Raw genomic sequence first — 23,197 nt, 5'->3', positions numbered from 1 at the left:
CAAAACGAGGATTTCTGCCTCAAGCCAATGCATACACAAAGCTCAATGTTCAAGAGTACTTGGTTTTGCAAGTGCATGCAGCTGTACATGTTCATAACCTTTTTATATTAAGTGGGTACTTGTGTCATGGAAAACTGCACCCATAGAGAATGCTGGAAAACCTTCATATATTATGAGGTTTGCAGTAAAAACTCCCCTTTTTAACTTTTAACTCAAAGTTTTTAGCAAGCAAGTGTGGAAGAGCACAGGGAAGAAGAGAGGAAAAAACCACAGGGTACAAATGGCAGCTTCTGTTCGTTGAACTGCTTGCAGGAAAAAAATGTCCTCCTTTTCTGAGTTTCCATACGAGCAGCCTTCTGAGTGAAAACAATTATTTCCTGTTTTATATCTGTTATGTCAAGTTACTCATACTTTTTTTAATGTTGTTTTATCTGACACAGATTTACTTTACTTCATCCTTCAGGTTAAGGCAATGAAAACTAAGAAGTTGCACAGTATGAACTTACAATTTATTTAATAGTTTGACTTTCCAGAGCTCAAATACCTCTGATCCATTTGTTTCATGGTGTTAGTTGGCTTAACCTTTTTAGATTTCTCCAAACAAAATAACTTGAGCTTGCAGCAAGCTGTTTGCCAGAGATTTGAACTCTGAAAAGAAGGGGGGGGGGGGAAAGCCACTTAGCTCCTGCAGTGTGTTGGAAAAAATATATTTACTCTCTTGTTTGCGTGTTAGACTCCTGCTCACCTGGCTTCATTCCTGCGAAGGCAATTCTGCTTTTGCGCTGTGCTCCTTTTCCAAGACAAATCCTGCCAGCTACTTCTTGAAATGTTGGGGACATGAGTAAAAGTAATATTAAAAAAAAAAAAAAAGAGTATTCAATGTGAAAGCCCTTTCAGTACTAGCTAAAGTGTAAATATAACAATTCCTGCCTATAATCTGTATTTGTTCCATGGGAAAAACTACTGAAGTTATGGCAATTGCATGAAAGGATCCCCTGTATTAGCACACGCAGCTTCTTTATGCCAGTTATTTTAAAATACAACTTCCTTCACTTTGACACACCACAGTGGCTTTTTTTAAACAAAAAAGAAACAGAAAGTGAGCAGCCATACTGTAGAGCAATTCAGCGAGGAGCAACTAATAGAGGCCATTACTTACAGCAGAGAGGACTTCAGCAGCTCCGAAAATGAGCTGAGGTTTACGGGGAATAGTCAGCTGAGTGATAAAGCTGGGTGACTCTCAGAAAGGTTCAAGGGCTTTAGTCTTACCTTTATATTTTTGGCGGTGGGAAGATTTGTACAGGAGCACGCTGTTCAAGGAGGTTGTTGATACTTTGGAGAAGGCTCAAGGAAGAAGCAAAAGAGAAATTAAAAGGCTGGAAAACAAACCTCACCGAAAGGTTTTGGGGAACGAAGTCTGTTTTATCATAGTGAAATTAAATGCGGACACTGGTCACAGCCATAAATTCCTGCAAGGAACCAGAAATTTAATAACACAGGGCTGCATAGAGGCATAACTGTAATAGAAAGCACGGAGAATAAATGTAAACAACCTCACACCAGCTCTAGCACAGACTTGATGGGGAACACGCCTTTTAACAATAAAGGTCATTACCTGCTTTTACAGTTTACCAAAATTCGCAATAGACTCTCCGCTGCTGGTCCAAACGCCCGCCCCAAGCAATGACGAGGGGGGATACGTGCCTACGAATACTTGCCCAAGTCTGGACCTGCTGTACAACAAATTTCTTCATCATTGGCTTGATTGCTCGGGCTTCCTGGGCATCAGCACGGCAAAAACGTCGGACAGGACTTCTTCTGAGCAAGCGACCTGGTATGAGGCAGGGCGGCCACCCGGTGACTGTCGCAGCCCCGGCTGCCCACAGCAGCAGCCCTTGCCCTCGCCCACAGCCCAGCGGGACACGCAAGGAGCTGAGGAGGCCTGGGAACGTGTAACAAGACTGCCGGGCACGCGGTACCTTTGTCGACCCTATCCCGTGTCCCTGCCAATGTGTCAAGCGGTGCTTGCTTCCAAGTGAGAGAGTAATTTAGTTTCAGTGACTCATCCAGTCCTTCCTCTTGCTTGAGGGAAAAGAAGAAGAAGAAGAAAAAAGAGGTTTTGTCCATCTTTTCGCAGTGTTTTTTTGTCATAGGGACACTCAACCAAAGAAAAATGAGATAAAGAGCAGTGATTCATTTTGTATGAATCACTAGACAGCCTTCAAGTCATGATGACACTAGTGACCCAGCTGGGATAGGCTATGTTTCTAAATGAAACGCCTGTGCTTTTTGAATCTCTTTTTAGATAGCTGAATATAAAACGCAGGGACTTCGCGCTATCAATGGCCTTCAACAGCTTCGCCCAAGTCTCCAAATAATCCTCAGGTCAAATTAGAAACCTCACTCAACCAGGCATCTTGGCTGGCTCCGAGCAGAGAAAGTTATAGGCAGAGGAATAGGAAACCATTTCAAATAACGTCTTCTTATGACAGTGAATTCTGAGGATTTGGTTTTCTGAAATATATATAAACACACACATGAAAAGAGAGGCTGTTTGCCAGGCAGTATGCTTTCCAACCTCTCACAGCTCCAAAAATATTCTGAGAAAGATTTTATGGTGTACATTTTCCGATTTAGCACAATTATAGCAACTGAATATTTGACCCATTTTCCTTGGAGAAGTATTTTCAATGGATCCTTATACAGCAACAGTCTCTCTATTATTGTGAAAACTGTGGGTCTGAGGCTGCTCTCCCCCCCCCCCCCAATTTAACGACTGCCACATTCCTCTGCAAGAAAATTATTACTGCACTCGTCTTTCTCCCGCGCTTCTCCGTTACTTTTCATTTCAGGTGGATGATGTCAAGTTTTCTTAACGAAGAAGCAATCCGCGCTCCGTGTCTGAAAGCTCTTTATATTCTAACAATGTTTGGACATACTTCCCCCTCGCCGGCCCGGCTCGCCGCCTCCCCCAGCGCCGTCCCTGCGCTGCCCGAGGAGCTCAGCGGTGCCTGCGTCGCGGCCGTGGCTGGCGGCTTGCCCGGCGAGCCGCTCTCCCGTAGCTGCCCGGCTCTCTCCAGGAGTTGCCTGCCTTCAGCATAATGGGCAACATTGAAAGCAGCAAGGCGTTCGGGCGGCAAGGTCAGGGTGCCTTTCATTCCTGCAATAATCAACCAGTGTAGCTCTTCCTCGGACCTGGGGAGAGAGGAGATAGAGGTCAAAAGAGCAATTACATTTCACATTGACTCCGGGAAAGGCTTGGAACTCAAAACTGAAAAGAAAAACAGCACAGAGCCTCTCTCTTTCACATTCCTTTTCTGGTCATTATTATTAAAACAGTGCAGCAACCATGTCCATTATAAGCATTATAGCACGAAGAACCATTTTCCTCCGGTGGATGAGGTCTTTCTTCTCAGACATTTAGCACTGTCAGCAGATTGCAAAGGAATGCAAATGAGAAACACCATGTATTACCAGATACACGGAGTAAAGGCTATTAATTACGTTAAAAACGTTAACCCGAGTCAACTGCGGAGCAAGTAGTCGTGCTAATTCAAGTCTGCAATCAGTCTTTGAATTATCATAACTTTATTTATTTAGCATTAAGACAATAATTTAGAGAGTATAATTTAGCTGGAAATGTCCGTAATTTTCTCCTGGCATATTGCTGTTACGAAGCTATCTTTACTTGACCTTACAGCTGCCAGGCCTAATTACTTTAATGGCATTAATTGTACTGACCACTGCGGTATTGTAGCTTTTAATTGCTATTACTGCATAGCTGAGATCATTGCAAAATGTGTCATGGTCGTTTCACAGACACCTTCTCTTGCTTCCTCATACTCTTATAGCACAGTCTGCCAAAGATTTATCCAAAAATCCCCACGAGGCAAAAATCTGAGACAGCCCTTTTAGCGGAGCGACCTGCAAACGCTAATGTTAATATAATGTGATATTAGAGGAATGTAACTGACCCATTTACTCATTGCCCTGCCCTGTCTCTATGAAAGCTGAATTAGCTCACTGTTGACAAAGGATTAAGGAACTTGGTAGTGACATTCCTCACTGTAAACAAAACCTCCCTCATTCCACATTTCACACTGAAGGCAGCCACTTCAAGAATATTCACTTCTTTGTTTCCAGCCATAAAATGCAAACATGGCTTTATTCCATGGTTTCCTACGAAACAAAACGTGAATACAATGTCTCTATCCCACGGAACACCTGGTATTATTCATTCCTCTGTTGAAAGCACTATATCACTAACGGACTGAAAAACATATTTATTTTACCCACTGTGACAAGCAACAGGATCTTTTTTTTTTTTCCTTTGCAACATTACGGGCGTATGACAAGGGGAAAAGAGCCACAGCATTTAGCTCAGGATCTTGTGAGAGAGCTCAGAACTGTGTGCGTACAATACATCCAGTAGCCCCCCTTTTAAAAATCACATGTAAACAGGGTAGTGCTATAGGCCAAATCCTAAAACTTAGACCTTACCAAGGCAAAACAAATTGGCAGTAATTGATGACGCAAGGACAGCTGAATCAACACTAAATAGGGATTTCGTTAGATGCACAGAAGCTGTCGACACCCCGGTGGGACGTATTCCCGTGCTCCTACCAGTTCTGACATTTCTCTGGTCACGCCAACATCTGAACTGTTGGGGACAACAGTGACAGTTGGCAACATTTTCCCTTCTGTTTTAGTGATAGCTGGTGGAGAGCGATGCTATTCAAGCTGTTGATACAGACTTTTCTAATTGTATTTTTTTTTTCCCTATGGCTCCCACTCGCTTGAAGAATGAGTTTCAAGTGGGTGTGCTGCGGTATATGCTATCAGGACAGATATGGCCTTTAAAGGATGCTTTGGCATGGTATTATAATGGAGAATTCAGTTCCTTTTCCCTCTTTCCTTAAGTACAAGCGGACTTTACTTGGATATACGGACAGGCCACACGGAAGAAAACACTTGTGAAAATGTTCCACAGGGAATAATCCTGCCATAATAATTAGCTAGATCATCTGTGTGGCAAAAGAGGAATAAAAAGAGTACAAATGTTAAATTTCTCATTGCTGTTCTAAAAAAATCACACGCAGTCCTTTCAGAATTTCTGTCTACAAGATTCATCAGTGCCCCCTTTTTGGAAGATATTTACCTACCACGATGACACTTTTGAATGATTACAAAGGTACGTTAATACAGCTTGAAAATTTCTTCTTTCAAACAGACATATTGATTGCTCACCTCTGCATTACCTTGGATAACCTTAACGAAGGAGAAACTGCATCAATAAGTGATCTTGATTCTGTACTCTTGCCCTCATTAAAATAGGTGATAAGACAAGGCCATCCCGTAGAACTAGCAGGAGATTACTTTATTAAAGGAGGTCTTAACCGAATGACCTAATCTTATGCGCAGAGACAGATATTATAGAGAAAGGGGAAAATGCCACACTGGTAAACTATTGCTAAGTCTATGTTGCGTGTGTGTTTTCAGACCCAGTTTGTTTATACGTTCTGTACCAGGAGCACACAGATTTTTTCAGTCCTGTCGGATTCACAAGATAAAAGAAATCACAGGGCCCCTGTGCCACAGAAAAGTCGCCTCAGCATTTATTGGAAATAAATCTTAGGCTGTATTTTTCGGTACCCGGAAGCTGGCACTGCTGCCAAAATCACGGCCAACCCCACGTGCTGCTAAAGCTGCCCAACTCCCTCAGCTGCGTTGACCTGTAGTGTGCCTGGAGAAGCGGTCGTGAGGCAGGGACCAAAAAGAGATGAGGGAACTGGTCTGCCTGAACCGCGCAGAGAGGGTTTGGCTGGGCTGCCTTTCAGTCGGATGAGCTTCCTGCTCCTGGGTCAGGACAGGGCCACGCCAGCACTTCTGCTGCCCCAGGCTAGTGAGGAGCTGCCCACGGCAGGGAGAGCAGAGGCTTCTCCGGCATTTGGGCTGGCCTCCGTGCACGGCGAAGTGTGGCTTTAATACACCGGCACACTTCTGCTGTCTCCTCCCTTGACCCTCCTTTCTAGAGAAAGGAAGCTAATGCTATTCTAAGCAAAATATGAATATTAATTAGCTAGGTGTATCCGACAAGGGCATTACATTGCTCACAGACGGACTTAAACCCAGCATTTTTTGTTAAACTAGCGAATGTGGATGTCTCTGATTTTGCTTGCTTAACTAGTCACCTTAAAAGCCTCAATTTTCCCCGAAAATGACCTCCTGCTTCTCTGTCTCGAGGTGATCAAAATGGAAGCATTCACAGCGGTGGCCTCAGAGCATCGAGAGCAGAGGAGCGAGGCCTGGACGAGGCCTGGACGAGGCCGACGTCATCCGCTGGATGAGGCGGATGTTTTGGCACCACTCGGCAGCCTGCAGCAGACCCCAGGGCGAGCGCTGGGTGTCACTCACTGATACAGGCACTTCTTCAGACAAGAAACCGTACTAGTTTAGTCCCTGCTCTCTATACTTTCACTACAAGGAATATATTAGCAAAGTACAGACTTCCCAAACGGCAGAGGATACGGTTCAATCTGTTAAAAATAAGAAACCTTTTCCAATAAAAGTCGGGGAGAAAACTCTCATCAACATTGTTCAGAGCAGGAAAAAGACCAATAGTCTATAAAATGTGTATATGTGCTCTGTTTATGGAAATATATGCAATATGAAACATATGGTAATGCCACATGGAAGGAAATATTTCAAAGAAATATTTGCTGAAGGAATAAACCTGTCAAGGGAAGAGTTAGTGATGGAGTTCTTTAAATAACGTTAAGCATTTCAATCCAGACTTGCCTTCGTTTTGTAACTTCAGCTCTTATTGATCGGATTTATTTCTTTCATTTCATTTTACTCTTTTCCTGGTACCTATCCAGGCTTCTTGGAACCCTCTAAAATTTAACACCCCATCAGAAAATGTAACATTTCCCAGTAAAAGATCTTTATTCATTAAATTGCTTATTATGCATTTTCCAGTTAGTAGCTTCTCACGGAACCTAAAGTAGTACCACCTAACAACAGCACACCATAAAAAATCAGCTGAATCATCCATAATCTTCAGCTCCTTCTCTTACAAACCTGCAGACTCCCTCAATACCTCCAAAGATAAGAAGGACTTTGCAGCATGCCCAGAAGAGCAAAAAACGTAACCCACGGGACAAAGTAGAAAGATGACAACTAAATTACTCAGAAGGCAGCTCTTTTGCCATCAGAAACTACTCTTTCAACCAAACTGAATTCCTTTGAGCTTGACCTTTATCCAGCTACGACAACCTGTAGAACAACTACCACACAAAATCCCCATCGGGAATTCCTCCACAAACATGTCCAAAATCTCCACGTTGGTGATCCCTAAATCTCCAGTGACGCCTTTTCAACAACCTCTTAATCGCCATAAATTGCCTACAAGATGTGCTTTAACACAGTCTGTCACCAAGGTTGGTTCTCACCATTGTAATTCAAAGAGATTCACTACCTCTGATGAGGTAGTTGCCTTAGAGAAAAAGGCAACGTCTAAGCGCGCACCTCAGGAAGCACTATAATAAACGACGCACTCGTACGCTGATCTATCTCTCTCATCTCTCATGTATACTGCCGGTGGCCAAACTGCCATCAACAACATATAGACTGAAATAGAAACGCGCTGCTCGGCTACATGCATATGTAAAAATTCGTCAGACTGTTGTCAGGAAGCGCCCCAGAACATTTATTTCAGTGCTTCAAGTCACAGCTGCTCATCATCTCACGGCTCTCTTAATGAAAATAAAAGACAGGATAACCTGTCTGTACTGCAGCTTGTAATTACGTTTTATTTTTTCTTTGACTGTGAAAATGGCTTAAGTTGTTCCTCCTTCTACCTGGCCTTGGCTGTGTGTTTCCACCTGCATGCTGAAGGTTACTAACCCTCCAGCAAGCACGGTACAGCAGTTTTGGGGGCCATGCTGTTCCCCAGAACATTAAATGACTTATTTTTAAAAAAAACGTTCGGTTTGGCTTTTTTAGAGGACATCTCCAACACTTACCTTGTAAGTTTGTCTTCGGCTTCTTCGCTGCAGAAGAAAAGACTTTTACCTCCAGAATAAAGAATTTGGAGAAGAATCTCTGAGGAAAATTGCCACGTAAACCTGGGAGAAACTGTACAGAGGAAGAAACTTCACAACATGTCCCAGCATACCTTATAACATTCAGCTAGTTTAAAATCCATTTCATGAAAAATAATATAAAATTTAAATAACATTAAATTAAAATATAAGTGATGTATCAAGGAAAAGTACAATTACCTTTCTGTAACCGTAACTATTTATCCAATTTAATAGACCATTAAGACTTTTATTTGAGTGAATTTCCGTATGTTGTTGCTTTCCCCAAAGAATAGCATGAAGCATAGTTCTGAAGGCTGCAGGAGCTATTGTAGATATTAGGAAGTCCACAGGAATGACTGATGCCCCTGTTTGTACACCATGAAGTGCAGTTAACTCATACACTTCAGTACAGAGGATGTTAAGTTATTAGGAGTAGAAACAGTGAATCAGGAGGACCTTGGGGCAAACGAGAAAGCTGTGAAAGGGGAGGGTGTCGAGAGGAAGACCACGTATGTTTGAGAAGAGGTATTCTTTTTATAAGATATATATTTATCACTGTAAAATAAATCCTTCAGAGCGAGTAAGCAAGGACGCTAAAGACTTTGCAGCGACGCATCTGGTTGCTGAAACTTCTGCAGCTTCTTCTTTGTCCCAGCCTCTCACAGTTAGTACTCTTAACCCCAAAATTAAATCTCTCTGAAGACTTTCTAAAGTCTTAAGGCTCCAGGAATAATGTTCCAACGCATATATTTATGTGTATATGCCACAGGTCTTCTCTCACAGTGCCTCCTTAAAGGTGTAGAAAAATCCAGATGACTTGGATGTCAGGTGTCAGAATCCTGCTCTGGTTCCTGAGCTTTGCAGAGTATAAAGAAGAGATTTTCTTAGGCACAGTGGTCAGTCACCTTATCCAAAAGCCAGTGAATGAATAATGCAGCAATAAAGTTGTTACAAATATGAATATATTTTAGTTTGCTATTTGCATTTGTCACTTATTATTTACTATTAATGACTTTAACAGTTACTAGTTTATTATTTTATATTATCCCTTTACTTATTTTATTATAAATATAAATACATTTACTATAAACAACAAAATTCCCTAGGAAAATATTTGCCTTTGTTCTGTTGAAGAAATCCTCTGTGGAAAGTCTCACTGATTCTTAGAAGTGTTTCCCAAGACAAACAGTAACGCAGTGGAGTTTGTTGTGCTGATTTGTTTAGTTTTCTTGCAGTAAAACATCCACAGTCTAGTTTCTGTTCCATGTTGCTGCCCACAAGACTGTTATTGAAACATACGGCCATTAGTGAGTGAGTGCATCGACTATCTTCAAGTTTTCTCTGCTTCGTTCCTGGAAAAAAAAAAAAAAAAAAAAAAGCAGAATTGAAAAACATGCCCAACACTGTGCAGCGAAGCTCAGCCTGCTCATCTAGAAATTCAGGCCAGTGGCATGATTTCCTCTCCTATTGGCTTCAGTGACAGACTCTTGTGCGCTACGACTGTGATGGATACCATTCAATCTCAGGATCTGCAGCTGTAATTTTCCTCCTCCTTTAAATATATGAATATGGAGAGAAACTTCAGAATAATTCCTTCAGGTGAGTTTTAACAATCTCTGACTGGAACGGTATTTGTTCAATTTCCTTCAACAATTTTCTTGTAACTTTTGAGAAAATTGAATCATTATCTACAGAAGAGGTGGTGCAATTTTGGTTAGGATCCACATTTGCTCTTTTGCTTAATAAATGGATGTAAGCTCCATTTTAGCAGACAGAGTCAATCCAGCTTTAACAGTGGAATCACTAATGGCTCCATCATTTTGCATAAATCTTTTTACTGCTCTTCTGTTCCCTTTAGCTGTTCTCTTACTGTTTTCAGCCTTTTGGCCTTCTCCAGCTTTGATGACCTTCTCTGTGTCTCGTTTACTTCTCTACTCCCTTCTTGTCACCCTTCCTTTCTCCATAAATGTCTTTTGCTGCTCCCTGCTGCTCTCATGAGTCTGCAATTAACTTTGTCCCTTTATGCTGCTCCTTTTTAAAGCTAGTATTTCCTGTACTCACCTAGTTTCACGCTTTTCTAACTCTGCCTTCACAGATGAATATTACATGGGTTCTCAGATTGATAAGATGCATCCATGTTTATCTTCAGCCCTTTCCATGCCAATATAAACAGTCCCTGAAGCAGGATGAGAACAAAGTTTAGAGAATCTTATTCCCTCTCTGGGAATAATCCTGCTAATTCGGTACTGTTTTCTTCTGAGTGAAATAGCTTCAAGAGAACGACTCAAGAGTGCCTCAAACCCAGAACGCCCTGTCATTTGGTGATTTAGTGGGAAAACAAAGACGGAGGTGAAGATCTTATTTCCCTCAGACTGGAAAGACAACTCACGAGGTGACTTTTTGTGCAACTTGTATACTCCCTAGACGTATTTAAAAGAAAGAGAGATGATCTTTGAAGGAAAGATTGCTGATAGTGGTCTGCAGGAGGAGATTTCAGCCCCGACATGCAGAACAAGGCTGCGTTGCCTGTTGGCCCTCTGGGATGGACAGGCGCAGCCTCACTGTGCCGGCTGTGCTGAACCCCTGGGGATGGACCCAGCTCTCACCCAGCCCTCCACAGACAGTTTGCACACCTCCAACAGGGACCCCTCTCCAGGATGTCACATACCCTGAAGTTGTGTGCTGTAGCTGCAGCCGTTTTGAAAATCTGGCCCTAAGTAATGTGGAAATGTAGGCCTCCTGTTTTAAAACCAAGAAAATGAGCTAAATTAAAGCACTTGGCTTTAGGAGGCTATTTGCTCTATGTTCCTCATCAACTTAGTAAAGAGAATTAGGTTCTTCCTGAGGAAGCAGGTACTTCAGTGCAGTGACTCACCCACCGCCATCTAGCATTCAAGCTCAGGCATTTTCATTAGAAATACAGCGTGAGCTGAGGGGATCGCTTCTTCCCAGAACTTCCATTCCACCCATTTTCTTGTGTCACTTTGCTGATAAGAAACTTGACCTGTTGATCTTAGTTTACTAGCTAGAGATCTGCTAAATTCTGTTTCATTTAGGAAGCATGTTACCTTCCTAGAACAACAGTAATAGGTACTGCGCTGGCACAGTAAGTAGGGGACGAGTTGTCTGAAGTGTTAGAAGAACTATGTCCTCTTCAACAACTTCTTGGTTGCATATAAGCAAATATATGCAGAGGTGAACACTGCTGATGCTAGTGGAAGAAAGGAAGTCCCAATGTTAATCAGTTACCAAGAACAATTGTTATCAGATAATTAAATATATTGAGCATATGGAGGCTTTATATAATAATATCAATCAACTTATCCCTGGGCATGCATTTGCTTGAAATTATTCGTGGTTAAAATCGAACGGGAATTCCTATGGGGTACATGTAAATTGAGATTTCATTCCTGCTACTGGCTAGCTAGATGAATGAGTCAGCATTTGCACCTGCCAGCATTTAGGGAATGCAAAAGGTGTGTTTCCACATAAAATCGTGTCCAGCTAGATATATTTATAGCAGGTGAAGGGCTGACCTCAAGGATAATGGTACAGTAATTTTATATTTTTGGTGCTCTTTGGGTAAAATTTGCAAAAATAATAGTAAAAAATAGCCAAAAATTTAATAAGAGACTAACATTCTCTTTGGCAGACTTTTGAAAGTGCCAGGAAGGGCCTAAAATAGTTTACGACAACACTGACATCTGTAATAAATTTTATCCAAATTCAGGGGCGTATCTGAAAGAATTCTACATAACTTCCCTCGAGTTCCAGCCCGTTATTAATCCAACCATTTGAATGCTAAGCAAAATCCACCACTGTCCAGATGTCATGGTGCAAAAGGCTCAACGGAGAAAACAAGAAGGGACGATGTTTCTTACACAAAAGCACAGTAAGAAGAAGAGACGAACAGACGGAGAGTGGCAAACAAGGAAGCCAAAACCCGACCAAACAAGCAAACTCTCTCCCCAAGACAGATTACAGCTTAGGCTTTAAGCATGCTTCTGAAAACATATACAAGAAAAAGCCTCACAGAACATTTTTGTCTCAGCTGTTCTGCAAACAAACACTTTTGTGGAGTTACAGGCTCTTTCCTAACTGTGGTCCACTTATAGTGGATTCACTGAGCCATATTTCTGAGTCATGCAAAGACAAAAATGTGCATGGTAAGCAAAATTAGCATGTGTGATACAGCAAGCAACAGTTCCTCTGGAGTCCTGGGGTTAACCACAGAATAATAATAAAAACAAAGAGTAGTAAAAACACAACACTAGCTAGTTACACAGCTCGAGTTGTATAACGAACAAAAATGCAGATCACTGACATTTCAGGCTTGAATGTGAAAGGTCAAACGTGCAATGATGCACAAAAGTCTTGCAGCCAGTAGCCTGCCTGATCTATTCCTCAGTTAGCATAGCTGAGAGTGAATCAGTCTTGGTGCATGCGGTTGTCTCCAAATAGTTGCATAATTCTCTTCCTGCAAATATCAAATTCACACGCACAATCTTTTTTACTCAATACAGATGCTTACACATGTGGTATATTCCTGACTCTTAAAAATAGCAAAGTGATCAGCCTGTGTTTGACGGCTGAAGTTCTTGCCTAGAAAAGCAACAGGAATATAAAACTTAAGCCATCACCTGGTCCCTTGTGATTACAGGCAACCTCACAACACCCCATCCCACTCCCTTATGCATTCGCAAGCCCAGAAACACTTTGCTGCAGCAAATTTTTTTGTACAAAACAAAGAGATTGAATTACAGGAAGAGAAAGAACGAGGGAGAACAAAGGCACCTCTAGTAGCCTAAGCCTCCACCACTTCAGGGAATTTTTCATATGAGAGCGCAGAGGCGATAGGACAGTTATTGCCATTGATCAAGAGAATGAATTGGCTGGAAATCTGTGGAAGCTCGAATGTTATGAGCAATAAACATGCATCATAATAAAAGCTGCAATGCACTACACAAGAAGATTTCTGCCCTGTGTAAACACAAATTCTTTTGGCTCCCTCTGATACTTTATTCACTAACATGCAATAGTGTGCGATTTTATGATGCACAGAGGTGGCCTGATGAAGTTCTTGGAGTCATCTCTGCAAAGACGAGACAAAGCTTTCCTCACAAGCAACGCCTTGCTAATGTGGGGCCTGTCTCCAAAAAGGCTCTCCATAGCTCCTACGGAGTGTTTCAGCTGAAAACAAAAAAAGCTCAGCAGTTTGACTTTGCAAAACAATTGCACTAGTTCCTCAAAACCTTTGACTGTGCGTAAAATTAAAAGAAGCAGAGCAGCTGATTTGAACATATGCCAAGTGTATCTGCATACCTGCATATACATGCAAAGCCTGCATTTGTCAGCCTAACTAGCTGGTCTGCAAGTTCCTGTTTGCACAGGGGTATGTGAGTATTCCCATGCCTCACTGCCCTGTTGATTCACTAGCCTGAACCTACAACAAAGCTGAGTTAAGAGAGCAAGTTCTGCCCTATGTTAAGACAGCTTTGCAATGCTCAAGGAGTACCTCAAAGAGTCAATGCGGGCCTGAAAGGGTAAATAAAGTAGGGAGTACACGGGCACGCAAATCTGTGGAGGTTCACGGGGCAGGCAGTGTTTTGCAGGTCTGAGACTCCTGCCTTGGAGATGTGGCTGTGAGCTGCAGGAGGCAGCTGAACAACAGCTCCTACGACCTAAGCTATGACTCCATCTAGCTGATGGTGCGAAGCTGCTGTCGCTGCTTGTGCGCCATTCAGTCCCACCTAAGCCTTGGGTCCAGACAACTTAGTGGGGTTTGCTTGTGATTACAGACTAGAAGTCAAGCAGCCGTGACCTCTGTACGCACAATAGCCCTGCCAGGGACCTCGGGATGTTCAACGGATTAAGCAAGGGAAGGAGAACGCAGAGATAATTCACTACTATCCTTCTCTCCACAAAGCAGAGCTCAGCTGACCCAAACACAAAGTCAAAAGATGATAAACACTAGAAGGTGCTTAGCTTTTTCACATTTGAACCTTGTAAGTGTTATTTCGAGGTTCTAGCAAATTATTTTGTCCCTCCCACCCAAAAAAACCCCTCTGGATTTAAGGTTTTACTATTACATTTGTGATGGGAGTCTCACAAGCTGCTTTGTTAGAAAAAAGAAGCTCATTTCATGGCCATATGATTACAACAGCCTCTTTCCTAGCCCCTAAAAAAAACAAAATTACATGGGCTCACTTACAAAAGTAACAGTCAAATCCTGGGGTCTCCTCTAGTATATAAAAACACTTAGCACCATTAACCATTTCCTGGGATAATCACCTCATGCAGTAGAAGACTGGGCAAATGAGTGAAAGGCAGCAAAAGTTTTTTTTTTTTCTTTTATCTGAAGCCTGTTATAGTAGTGTATAAGGAACAGTTGCAGGGGCAGTTCAACGATCACAAAAGCCGGAGAAACCGGAAGAACGTGGAGTCTGATCAGACACGGAAGAGGCCAGAGGAACATGAAATGCATAAAAAAATCATTTGGAAGCTTCCTATGAAGGTTTGTCTCCAGGCTATGTGACAGCGGTTATTTTTTATTATCATTACTGGCCTCGAAACTTTTTCCAAATTCCACGGTGAGGGCAAAATGTTACTATCTCCCTTGCTGCAGTTTTGAGAAGCATGCAATGAAGGCTTCCTTTTGCTTCAGCATGTCATTGTTAATGGCCTAATTCTACATGGTGCTGGGTGACCTCCACTCCCACTGAGGCAGTGAAGCACTCTGCAACGTTCACAAGGGGGCTTTTTTTTCCCAAAAGGTATGAAAAGAATACTCAGTGAAACCCATAGCTATTAAACTAAAAAGAAAGGAGAAGAAAGAGCAGAGAAAGTCTCATAGCTGCAATGCATAGAATCGCTGTAATGCCAAACGCTTTATCTCAGAGTGGCCCCGGCTTACCTTTCCTGTCAGGACTGACTCTGAACTGTGCTCAGACAGCTCTGCCCACCAGTGCACGGGCTGCTTCAGAGAACAAGGAACGGTTCCTTCACCGCAGCTTCGTCTTTTCCCATGCTGTGCCATTGTGAAACATTAAGAGGGGCCGATTCCAATAAAAGTCATGTTGTTAATGGGGGGGAAAAAAAGCGCGCTCTCTGCAAAAACTGCATATTAAACCGGTGCTGTCTAATCTGATTCTGCTGAACGGGGGCTGGCACGGGCAGTCCAAAGCTCCACGCAGTGCGGGATTTAATGCCGTTACGAGATAATTAATAACGCTCTAATCTCCACCCCAACACCTCTGCAAAGAATGCGAGCCAGGCCATAATCAGCTCGAGTGCCAACTCCCTGAAGCGCAGCTCCTGCCAAGCCAACGTGTTCCAGTATGAAAAATGGGTGCTGAAATGCTGATGTCAAATAAAGGGTTGCAGGAGTCCTCTCGATTGAAATAAAACAAAAGCAAAGAACCCTTGGAAAAGGCACATAGCTACACTGGAAGGCCCCATCTTATCTGCCCAGATCACCTTGTCTTACACTACAGTAAGAGGAGACCCAGCTGCCTAGACAGTCTCGCAGCTGGAGGAGGTGTGGTACGGCACCCTGGGAATCCTCAGTGCTGTGCCGTTTGGCATCGGCTGAGGATGCAGCATGCCCTTTGAAGAGGTGACCGATATACACAAGCTCCATTTGAAATTTAGCTAAGTCGCACAAATTATGATATACAAACGATGGGGGAGATGTTCATGTTTCAAACGAGAGTGTGAAAATCTCAGCGTTTTATTTAACCTCCCTAGGACCTTCTCTGTCTTCTGATTATTCTGCGCCTGCCACCACGCACTAGTCAGTGTGCTTTTCTCTACCCTCCAGCCGGCTGAATTTCCTAACTTACCTATAAAAGCTGTAACTATACCAAATCCATGGAACTGTTCGCAGCAGGCTCGTTAGACTAAACGTATTTCCTGCACACGGGAAACAGCAGAGATGTTTGTTGTGCAAGTAACAAGGTCACTGGCTGTTCGGCTGTAGGAGCAAACTCGATTAAGACTGGCGATAATCTGTTGAAAGATAGTAATTTATCTCCATTTGAAGAGTATGATCTTTGTTCTACAGCTATCACAGGGAACAAGGTTAACAAATATTCAGCGATGAATTTTTGAAAGCTTTAGTCAGAGCTTGTACATTTAAGCCTTTCCAAAGGGCTGTCAAAGGCAAGGAAGCACAGTGTCACATTTGTACACAGACTTAGTTAATGGCGTTTATCTGAGAAAGTGGCTTATGATTTATACAGTCACTACCTTTACTTAAACAATTTCTCTGTTGCTCTGTAGTGAAGGCAATCTTCTAGCATTGCTCACGTGGGAGAGATTAGCCCCAAAGACTGATCTTACCGAGAGAAGTTAGGAGATTCAAAACATGCAGAGATATGATGCAAACCATAGGATAATCAGCTTTTATTACTAATTGCTTGTGAATTGCCACTTCACTGTGTTTGGATGTAAAAGTTGCAATTATAAGTGCATGCTATACTGAAAGGTATCATGCTTATGAAACATTTATTATTCTCCTTAGCTTCCAAGTAAACCATCGCTTTCAATGATCATTGCATAAATTGCAGTAAAAATGCATATTTTCTATCCTTGAAAAACATTAGCAGAGTAAGTAAATAAGATTAAGAGCTCAATGTTGTATGCAAATTCATGAAGCTCCTACTCTTAAGAAAAAAGGGAGAAGCAATTTCAGTTCTTCCTGAAGAAATAATCAATATTGTATCCTATGTATGCTTTTTTTTTTTTTTTTTTGGTTAAGAAAACTGATTTTTGTAGTCTCTTTTCAGGGCCTTTTGTTACATATAGGTTAGCTATCTGGATATCACAGAGGAACTATACATCTATTTAAGTGTTTAAATTACAGACTATATATGTATTCTGTTTAATCAGAAAGACTTTCATTTAAGGAATCTAACAGGATGAAAAAGTAGAAAAAATGCATCAAGATTCTGTTTCTTTGAACATATTCACATTGGTGAAATTCCTGTGCAACTGCTCTGTGATCAAATACTGTCAAAGCACTTAGGCTACGCAATAGATTTTGTGGACTTCAGTGGAAAAGATTCTGAGATTACTTAAGTGGAAAAATATAATTTTACAGACACATACACACATATTCTAAGTTAGGTAGAAAGCTTGCTTCTGAACTTTAAACAAGATCCTTCATACCTTAGTGCCACTTGGTCTGAGAAGTTGTAGCTCTTCTATTTTTCTCAGGACCCAGCTATCAGTCTGTAGATAACATTTTATTAGTGATGGCAACTGACTTCTTGGTGAGCCCTGTTGCCAGCTGTTTCAGCAGCTTTGCAGTTGCCACTCGGTCTGAGGATTAGCAAGCACTGTTGAAAGTCTGCCAAGGCCACCTTGTACTTTGAGGCAGCATTTTCCTCTGGCTCCCTTTTGATTGACAGGCCTATTACAGATATCTTCTGGAATTACTAGAAAGGATTAAGGACATAAGGGAAAAAAAAATAGTACCCATGGTACATGTACACCCACATATCAAGGATCAAGCCTGTGAAATGAAAGGCAGATGCAATAATACTGATTGTATTTAATTTACATTCCCGGCAAGTCAGGGATCCATATCGCACAGAGGAGATGAGAATAATAAGGTGTGTGTTATGACATAAATTATAGCAGAGATGGTGAACCTACAGCTTACAAAGTATGGGGGTGCCAACCAGATCAGGAGAGGGAAATGTGAGTGTTGCTGGGACTGCAGCAAGTGATGTGGGAGACCCTCCCTGGAGCCTGTAATCATAGGATGTCTAGTGCAGCAGGACGCACCAGACCTACGAGATAGATGGCAAACGCTTACAAAAATGAATCCTACCAAGGCAGGCATAGTGAGGCGCTCCCTATGCATGCTGAATTAGTCTAACATATTGGACAAATGTCCCAAACAGACAGACAGAGTCCAGTGGTGGAGAGTTTTAGCCAAATTAAACATTGCAATTGCTTTGCAAATCTGATAAGTCACGCACACTACCTAAATGGCAGGACATTCAGTGGATACTCATTTGGTTGTCCCTGTTTCTGAAATTCTTAATTGCTCATAGCCCCCTGTACACCTGTTATGGACATGGGAATATTATACTGGCCAGTGCCTAGGAAGGGGAAGAGAAATTTTTAAGTCTTCATTTTCCATATTGTCTTACCTTTTCTTGTCCATTACTGCTATAGCCTTTGGCTAGGAGAGTGCAGCTCATTTTAGGTACTCTGGCCCGTGATATAATAATGGCTAACACATGAGACAACAGGAACAAAGAAATGCTACGTTAACATTGTGCTTGACCTTATCTCCACCCCACTAGCCCTCCAAAATCTTGTTGACTGATGTTCACTTTCAATACAAGAAAAGTCTGAAAATTACAGATTTTTGGTCATACAGCAGACATGCAAAAGCAGGAGTTTCGCTTGGATTCCGCTCAGGCCCAGCAGCACGATGTTACCGAGTCACTGGTCTGAGCGCATTCAGTGAGGATACATTTAACTCTGTATCTGCTCCTGGTGGCTCCCTCCCTTGCCCAGTGCTTCCAGTTCCAGGTACAGACAGCGCTATTGGATCTGAGCTGCATCTGCACCCATGGTAGAGATAATACATATTCTGGATTACCGGTGGCAGGTAAGAAAGATTAACTGAAGGACATGTAGGCACATGGACAGCAGGATACACGCTATTCAGAAATTCACTTATGCTGGAATTGGAGAGATTCCTAATCATCAGCGCAGTGAAGTTCTGGAAATCCCACAGAAATAACAAAGGGAAAAACCTTACCATTTTCAAGTGGATTCTTCCTGCTTCCTTCACCCCTTCCTCCCTCTCCTTTGCCATTTATGAAAATGATGACAGGAAACTAAAACTGATGACACAGAAGTCATCAAATCCCCTCAGGTCTGCTCCCAGAATATTTAATGGTCCCAGAATATTAAATCACTGTGAGTGGCGACCTGGAAACCCTACTAAAGAATTGCCTAATTCACAGTGGAACCTCATAAAATAGAGATTACAATTAAATAACATCTGCAACACACCAGCAGATGTGCAACTAAGACCTTTCATAGGTGAATCTGGAAATGTCATGTTCTTGTACATTTGTTTAGTGTTTGCTCCTTTGCACATGGAAGGCTCTCACATGACAACATAGCTTGTCCTCTCTCGCTTGCATCGCGCTCCTTGTACCTGTCCACCGCATCAGCTTACACATTGGTATCGAGAAAACATAGCTAAGTCAATAACTCAATCCTCTGACTAGCACTGGGGAGTGAGTGATGATAAAGAAGCTGGTGCTTCCAAACTGATAGCAAGTATGTCTTGAATACCCGACAGCCTTTCAAGTCATCCAAGCTTTGTCTGCAGCAGTGAGAGAAGATATAAGACCACACAATTAATATAATTTTAAGTCCTGTAGAGTGGAAATGGAAAGTATCTTGCCACAGGACAATATTCTCAAGTCCCCACATTCCACAGATTATATATTTGGCAGGGATAGTATTTGTGCTACAAACTGTTTTTTTCTGGGCCCTTCAGGGCATTCTTGGGGGTATACTGTATATACACTTGGGGATACACTGCACATTAGCATATAAGGTTCACAGCAATATTAGGAAAGGACAGTCTAGCTACTGGGCCAAGCTGAACTGAAATCATCCAAACATCATGCAGTCTCTGTGCTGACCAGTTTATTTATTTACTTATGAGAATACTCATCTTGTTTTTATCTTTTGTTTGGATTCCTTATGACATGTAAGACTCTTCCTTAGTAATAACTGCATTTTCCAATAACATGAGCTCTCAACACTGAAAGCTAAAGGAAACTAGATTTTCTGAACTACAGGTTGTTCACGCTGCCTAACAAAGGTGACGTTTTAAGGCATCAGAAGCTAGATGTGGTCACCTGGGAATGCCGGGGTAACCCACTAGCAAATTAATACTCTCTTAGGCTTGCCTTTTTTCCTCTTTATCCGATACAACTACCCTCTCTACTGTCATCCACTAGTTCTGAGGTATGCGTCCTTCATTCTTTAGTCCAGAAGGCCGAAACAGAAAGAGACTCATTTTATACTCATATTCAGGGAAGCTCACAGACTCCCTAATCAGTCTAATTTGCATTAAACAAGGAAGGTATCAGAAACCAGGTCAGCGCTACCTCAAATTAAAAGCATGCAAGTTCTGTATAAAGATTGGCCAAGATTGGCCATTGCTGCTTCATAGAATAACACTTTGTAATACAGTCTGTAAACTTTGCTAAGCCTCTGCACAACCACTGCAACCTAGAAACAGTCCAATAAATAAGATAGCTTAAACAGTTTGGGAGGTTACTTTTTTAACTTAAACAAAACAACTAGAGGTAACGGAAAATGAAATTAATATGTCAGTATTGACAGGAAATATTCTTGGCTATGGTTAAAATCAATTCCTCCTTCACATAGTTTATTTTATCTTTTTTTACAGGCCTTTCCTTTGCTCTCGTCACCAAATTATCTACAGTCTTCATAGACACCAATGAGGTTAGCATTGGACAACACTTGTGAGACCACAAAGATTACTGCCTTCATTTTTCAGATGAGAAAATAAAGTTACAGGTTGCAGAAGTGACTTCCTCTGGATTACAAAGGGCAACAGGAACTGAACAGAAATTGATCACCACGACAGTCTGAGCTGAATTTCAGATTTTCCACTTCCCAATCCAACACCTTCAACTTAATGCTCTCTTTCCTACAGAGGTAGATGACGCATATAACCAAAATACCTCTATCTCACTCAACATACATAATAGCTATTACTAACACTTGAAATCAGTGGAGGAATAAATAATAATCTGTTGACTGAGAGGCAGGAAAATAAGTAAGAGAAAGGAATATAAAGTGTATGTTAACATTAAAATGTTAACAGAAGGTAGTGTAAATACTGATATATTCTTCTGTTTAATGTTCCAGGCTAGAAGCTGGTAAATGCCCAAATGTGAATCGAGTGGACTCTGTTAATCTCTTTTTTCACGTTTTCAATCATCCATGATTTTATATTTATCATAATGCTTACATTTTCTTTCTCTGTATTTGCAGTAATTTTAATTATTCTCCTCTACTGTGGACTCTGTTCCTTTTTTTTCACGTGATGAAAAGAAAATAATGACTTAAAATCTGAAGTACATGTATTTAAGGCCAATCAATAGCTCTAGTCAGACAAATTCTTTTTGGCCTTGAGAAATGTGATGGGTTCAGACCCTGACTATGAAGGGGGTAGGTGAGAAAGAAAACGAAATGATAACTTAGTGTTAACAATTTTGCTTCTGACATAAAAATTTTATACCATCTCATACAGCAAATACAGTAATCCCAGCAAATTATTCATTGCGAATGAATCAGAGCCATTGTTGGAGGGAAAGATTTTAATGGCCAGTTGGTTTAAAGAAAGATTCTCTGAAAGGAATTGGTCAACTGCCAGAAGCTGTTTGCAATGACAAATTGCTCACAATGAATTGTTTAGAGAGAAAACACTACTTTTTGTTTATGAAACAAATCTGCATGCCAGTCAGACTAGCCTGAGTATGAAGAATGTTTGGTGTCGGGTCATTAATGCAACATTGGTTTGCCTTCCTTAGTATGTGCCATTTATTTCTCTTGAAACCACAACTGCTAACTAGCACTAAAAGGTAGTTTGCAACTCCACAATTGGCACTGTTTTTTTCATGGAAAAAAGGCTTTCTGACAATCTTTTCACAGCCATCTCTTTTCTTCACTGCCAATCCTCCTGTATTCAAGGGGTAATCTGAAAATATCTGTGTGCAATGACTTGCAGACATTTTCAGGAATTTTAACGATTGTGCTGAATCATTTAAATTCAGTAACCTATCTTTCACAGCTGCACAGCCTCTCTGAGTGTTTCATTCAAGCTATCCAGCTCCTCTGAAGAAGCAATATGATTGCTGACGCTCAGTCAGAGCCGTTAAGACGTACCCATTAAAATTTGTTTTTCAGTGGTATTTCTTACAGCACAGGAATTTAATAAGATATGGGTGCTCCCTGCAGAAGTTGCAAACGGAGGTTGTTCGCACAACAGTCTGTATGTCCAATCAAATTAATGGTTTTGCCAAAAAACTTTATTGTAAATGTACTCACAGAAGATTACAATCAATTTTCTCCACAGCCCAGAACACAGTCTATGTCCTGGTGCCTAACGCCATGTGACACTTTCCTCTTGCCCACATGGGAACAATTTCCAAGAGGCCGTGTTGCATCTCTAGTGCATTTATCACTGTCCTAGCCTAAAAATAATGTATGCCTGCCTATTCTTTAAAGACAGAATACTGTCATATATGGAATAGCTTTTGTGCAAAAAAATGTAACCTAAGGTTACATTTTGATGGCTAAAAAACCCTCCCAGACAACCGCGTCATTTCAAACTTCGCGTTTCATGCAGCGACCGCTTACAAGCGTGTTACTGCATATCTGATAGGCAAGAGGGATGTTTTGCGGTAAAATCAACTAACTACTTTTCAGCAGAGGGGAAACACACTTTGTGCAGTCTGGGACCAGCCTTTCAACAAGCAGAATCCTATACCAATGTGCAAGACGGACAAGGGAAACACAACTCCAAGGTATTCAAATGCTTTATGCTGTATAAAAGGAGAGAGATCCCTCATTACAGCTGTAATGGTTGTGATGTGAAACTGGGGGTGCTCACTTTGCAGTAGACTATACCGAGCATGAAAACAGAGCGCTGCAGCTTTCTCAGTTGTCCCCTCTCCCCGCAGTCTGGACAGGAACGTGAACTGGATACTCCTGCACTCGCCAGGCAGTAGGTCTATTTAGGTGTGCCAAAAAGGTGGAAAAGGTAGGCCATAAGTATTATCAGTTCACCACAAAAGAAGGCCAAATGAGTCAGATATTAATCTACTTTATCAGTAAGTCAACTGCAGAGGTAACCGAGCTGCCATGGGGTACGTCAGCAAAGAACCCACTGACATTCCAGTTAAAAAGTGTTCATTCTGCTGTACTTCGAGGCCAAAATTATTACCATTTTTGGGGCATTTGCCTTTCAAAAGTTTTCCTGAAGTATTTTATCTTGGTGTTTACATGTTTAAATAGCAGTACGCAGCAAATGTAAC

General features: G+C 41.6%; 1 long non-coding RNA gene across 1 annotated transcript in view; it reads right to left on the bottom strand.

The window, feature by feature from the left end:
* LOC138064233 (uncharacterized) overlaps positions 1 to 23,197 on the bottom strand; it is a 55,912-nt gene that overhangs the window by 9,313 nt on the left and 23,402 nt on the right. Inside the window, exons 8-14 of the long non-coding RNA XR_011137515.1 lie at positions 10,146 to 10,260; positions 9,203 to 9,436; positions 8,283 to 8,935; positions 8,025 to 8,136; positions 2,940 to 3,195; positions 1,270 to 2,514; positions 746 to 820 (exon numbers count right to left, since the gene is read on the bottom strand). This is a non-coding gene — a long non-coding RNA (uncharacterized lncRNA). The remainder of the gene's footprint in view (positions 1 to 745; positions 821 to 1,269; positions 2,515 to 2,939; positions 3,196 to 8,024; positions 8,137 to 8,282; positions 8,936 to 9,202; positions 9,437 to 10,145; positions 10,261 to 23,197) is intronic.

Source organism: Struthio camelus, chromosome W (genome assembly GCF_040807025.1).
Source record: "Struthio camelus isolate bStrCam1 chromosome W, bStrCam1.hap1, whole genome shotgun sequence".
In the NCBI taxonomy this organism is placed as follows: domain Eukaryota; kingdom Metazoa; phylum Chordata; class Aves; order Struthioniformes; family Struthionidae; genus Struthio; species Struthio camelus.
The sequence above is the reverse complement of the archived record's forward strand: the minus strand, read 5'-3'. Positions and strand labels throughout refer to the sequence as shown.